A 4895-nucleotide genomic window follows, 5' to 3' on the forward strand; every position below is an offset into this window, starting at 1 on the left:
ATGGCTCCAGGGACCACACGCTGGGCAGGAGACTACAGTCTGCCCTCCCGAGAGCCGGGGAAAGGCAGGGACGCGAGCGAGGCGGGGCGAGTCGCGGCCCCAGCGCACCTAGCGGACTGAGCCGCCGGTCCTCGGCGGGCCGTCCCTCTCCATCCCATCCCTCGGCGGTCCCCGCCCTTACCTCTAGGCGAGAGGGTGCCGTCTGCAAAGGGTGCTGGGGAGCGGCGAGCCGTCCCCCGGTCGGGCTCAGCGGCGGCCAGCGACAGCGGGGTCGCTCGCGGGGCCGCTGCTCATGGCTCGTCGCGCTCGGAGCACTGCGGCTGCGGCCACGGAGGCGCCTTCCTCCTAGTCCTCTTCGCGGGCTCCGAGCCGGGACGCAGCTAACGCCCCAGCCTCGCAGCCCTCCGCCCCTCCGCCTCCCCGGCCACGGATGGAGCCGCCTCCAGCGCCGCCCTGCAAGCAGCCGGGCCAGCGGCAGCCAGCGCCCCCCAGCGCCCGGCCCCGGGGTCGCCGCGCCGCCCACCGGTCGGCTCCGCCGTCCCAGCCCGCTGTGACGCAGGCCACCGGGCCCGGGAACTTCCTCCCCCGCGGAGACCACCCCAAGCCCGGGCCGGCCGCCAAGGGGACTTCCTTCAGAACACGGAAGAAAATCTCCCGCCGCTTCCCGGCGGGGCCACTGCGGCCTTTATGACGCCCACCTGGCGGCCAGTGCCGGGGGAATCGGCTGGGGCTAATACCTTCCGCCATCCCTAACAATCCGCGGAAAACCCGAGGCTTCCCTGCGCTCGGCGCTCGCTCCACAACCGCAGCTCCTCCCCTGGGTAAGTTAGAGGGGAGCAGCTACCCCTAAAAATAGTCCTTCTGGGAACTCCTCGGAAGGACCGGGGTCAGGATAGAGATAATCCCTCTTCATTATCATCCTCCCCGCACAGAAGAACAGAAAGGTGGGAAGGGGTGGTGGGACGCACCGAAGGAGACAGAGGACAAAGGCAAAAACCAGTTTTTCTGGACCATAAAGCCCATGAGCCGGTCGCTTGACACCTGAGCTTCCTGTCCAGCAGGAACCCCCAAGTTCCCGGACCTTAACAACAGGGCGCCTGGATTTCTCAGCCGCAGGTTCCAGGGACGCTGAAATTGAACGCTCTGCCTACAGTTTCGTGCTGTGCATGAAGGAGTTGACCAGGCACGTCAAAACCACCTGTTGTCTAAAGAGTATGGGGGAGAGGTTTTCCCTTTTTTTTTTCTTTTAAATTGATCTGAACAATTTTTTTCTCCACCTTTCCCTACCCAATTTCAGGATGAAAAGCGAACTCTGCCTTCTTGAAAGTTGACAGTTATCTGTATGGAAAATCTGCCCAGTGGAAAAGTGTCCAGAAAAGATTACTAAGTAATATAGGGTCTTCTGGGATGCATTACCAATACGAGCTTTTCTAAGAGCACCAACAATTAAACTATTGCTTTGTCCTGGCATTCAGGGAAAGACAGGTGTATGCCGAAAGAGGAATTCGTAGACAACTAGTCCTCTTTCACTAGTTGGTTGGTTTTTACACAGTTGGTTGGTTGGTTCTTAAGAAAGCAGGCACCTCCTTTTACCCCACGCCAAAATTAAAATGTGTCCAAAAGTTGTTCTTTTAGGCTTTTTACTGATTTCTCCATGTTCCTCTGGCAAACTCCTACATTTTTTCCAATTCCAGTACTGTGGTTGGGTGTCTTTCCCAGAAGACAACCTGAAACCCTCTCAGGCCTTAGGAGATGACCCGAATACTAGCCTTAATTAACCTAGATCAACACAAAATTCTAGAGTGGAGCCATCCTCCTAGGTAGCAGGCAGAAAAATTCCTGGAAGTTTCCTGGGGAAAAGACAGAGACTGATTAGCAATTTGCTAAAAAGTACTGAGTACCTTGCAGGCCACCAGGTACTAGCTGAGGTAGTTCCAGCTCTTCAATGCCTTGCCGGGATTTAAATGCTCAGTGAGGTGAGTACTAAGGGCACTAATGTCCTGTGGAGGGCTTTATTCTCCAAGGGCTTTCTGAGTGCACCTCTATCTTCCTTGTGCCACTGGCACCCTAAACTCAAGCTTAGTCATCCCTGAAATGCTCCCACACTACCCAGTGTCAAGGAACCACAATTCTAGACTTTGGACACAGGTGAACCAGGAGGAAGTCCCTACTCTTCTTGTGTAAATGTAAGGAAGTTACTGCTACATTTTTTTTTCCATCAACAATATTAGTACTATAGAGTGCTGTGAGAATTAAATAACATGCTTAAATCACCAAGAACAGGGCCAAGCACTTTATAAGTACTCAGTAAATGGTAGCTGTTGTATTTACTATAGTTCATTGCCCTGAGAACAAAAGGACCAGAAACAGAAAGGAGGTTTGGAGATGGATTTGAATCCCTGCAAGTTGAGTTCTCCCACCCCATCCCCGACAGTTGCTTAATTGTGATACTTTTGTCTACTCTGTGCCTGCTTTCTAGTAGGGTGAACTGGACAGTTCTGCGTGTAGTCAGGTGATTCCTGTGCACACTAAAGTCTGAGAGGCGCTAGTCTGAAAGCCGCTATGTTGTACTGCTTAGGTGTCCTTATTTTACAGAATGTAAGCTGTAAGTCTAGTCACCTCACTTCAGTCAACCTACTGTAAGTCAACACACACACTTATCAAGCCTTCTGTAAAACACTAGATGAATCAGCAATCAGCCAACTTTTGTGAAGGCTGAACCCTGAGGGTCTCAAAGAAGTGTAAGTCTTATTCCCTGACTTCAAGGTGTTCACAGAGCATGAGAGGGAATCTGGCATGCATATAAGTCAAAATAAACCATTTTTAACTAAATGTGGTTGGAGTTCAGAGAAAGGAGAGGGAACTGTGGGCCAGAGCCACCATCTTGATCTTTCACTGAATACCCAATTCTTTAGGCCAAAATTTGACATTCCAAATGGGCTTCCAGAGTGAGTTTCCATACTTAGACTCCACACAGAAGTTAACTATGTACTGGTTGACAAATAGGGAGCAGAAGTAGACCTTTCTGAGCAATGCATGACCATGATAAGAAATTTGGAATGATGTAGATCTGGGCTCAAATCCTGTGTCCACCACTAACCAGCTATGTGACCCTGAGCTTCATAATCTTTGAAGCCCAGTTTCCCCATCTGTCTCTTAGAATAGCAATACCTTCTTTTGAAGGTTCTAGTGAGGCTTAGAATATCTGCAATCGCTCCGGTGGATTGTATGGAAATGGTGATTATATTACATTGTCTTGTTAGCTACAAGAAAAAGCAGGCTGGACTATATCATTCCTTAAATCACATTTCAAAAGCCGCCTTCTCTGTGGAGCTCTGCAGGCTCCAGCCAAGTGTAATTCTCACTTCCTTATGCTCCCACAGCACTTATTTTTGAACCTCTGTTTCAGAACTTAACTGGTGTCCTGCCATTTATTTCTTTATGTTTTGCTTCTCTACTGTATATTCATCTCTACATCAACACCTAGCAGAGAGCCTGGCATTAAATTTTGAAAGAACAAGTTTAAAAATGTTTCAATTTCTTGTACGGGTTCTGACTTTCACTATAATTTGTATTAAACTGCAGGCTCTAAAACCTGAACCCTTTTGCTCATAGTTTATACTAAAATTATGTATTTTGAACATGTATCTGCTTAAACCTTGATTTTTCAATGCTGGGCTTATTCTTTAAGACCAACCTGCTATGCTTGTTTTGTTTTGTGATGTCAGTTGATCCTTCCCAGTAATAGTGAAAGTAAAATCTAAATTCTAAACCAAAACCACCAGCAGGATTTTACTCAGCATTCTCTACCCACTCTGTGCACATCTGCTCCCCAGACCTTTTCTGAGCTTTGTGGGAAAGATCCTGAGCTAACAGGAAACATGGTTGTTTTAAGTTTCAGCTGTTAACATTGTTGCAACCATTACCACTTTCTGAATTAATAGCTGCAAGATAAAACCCACCTTTAGCAACAGTTTTGAAATCCTTGACTCTATGCCAATAAAAATGCTAGGGAAACCTTCCCTAGAAAAAGTCGTGTGAGCAGGAAGTTGCCCAAGAGGTAATGTGGTCAAATGTGGTCTTGACCCTAAAAAGGCAGAAGAACTTGTGCCAGAGGAGAGGGTGGTGTCATTGAGGACTTAAAAATAGAATTCTAGAAAACTTTGGGTCAAATTCTTCTAAAATCAGCCCTGTATAATTTATACACCTCCCTCCACACACATGCACACGCGTTGGAAGTGGTTGGTACCACTAACTTGTGGGATATTCTTTGGAAATAATAATAATGAATAAGCACTTACTAGGTACATGGTATGTGCTAAGTACTAACTTTATATATATTGTCTCATTTAGTCGCTGTCGTCATCCACTAGTAGGCAGTGTTATTTTCTGCTATTGAGAGAGGGGAAAACTGAGGCACTTTGTAATCAAGTAACTAGCCAAAGGTCACATGACCAATGAGTGGAAGAGTTAGGATTTGGACCCAGGTGAGTCTAATTGCAGAGTTCTCAGGCTTAACCACTACTCAATCCATGGAAAAGGAATATTTATTTTTAAAGTGAATCCATGAAGTATATTCAGTAAGGTTAACAATGTAGTTTTTCAGTAGTTTATGAAATTGCATTCATTTGTACTTTTCTCAATCATGTATTCATATCCTAAATGTGCCTTCCTGGGGTGATTTCACAGCTTACTCTTTAATTGAAAAGCATTTTATGACTGAAAGCAAACTTAATGAAAGATCATGAAGTGTCTGTGGTTCTGAGTTTAGGCAATATGAAAGATACCAGGCAGAGAGCCTCATTCTTAGAATTATTGTTTATATGGGCCAATGATGAATAACTTTCACGTGATAGATATGTAGTATAAGTTTAAAGTAAAAAATGAGTTTGCTT

The 4895-nt window shown here is 46.7% G+C and overlaps 1 long non-coding RNA gene across 1 annotated transcript; it reads left to right on the forward strand.

Moving 5' to 3' along the window:
• The first annotated feature begins 617 nt into the window (after positions 1 to 617).
• On the forward strand, positions 618 to 1617 carry LOC309825864. The gene is made up of 3 exons (XR_014297069.1): positions 618 to 821; positions 1059 to 1183; positions 1298 to 1617. It is a non-coding gene; the product is annotated as an uncharacterized lncRNA (long non-coding RNA).
• Positions 1618 to 4895: the final 3278 nt, after the last annotated feature.

Source organism: Grampus griseus (genome assembly GCF_964374135.1).
Source record: "Grampus griseus genome assembly, chromosome: 1".
NCBI classification, from domain to species: domain Eukaryota; kingdom Metazoa; phylum Chordata; class Mammalia; order Artiodactyla; family Delphinidae; genus Grampus; species Grampus griseus.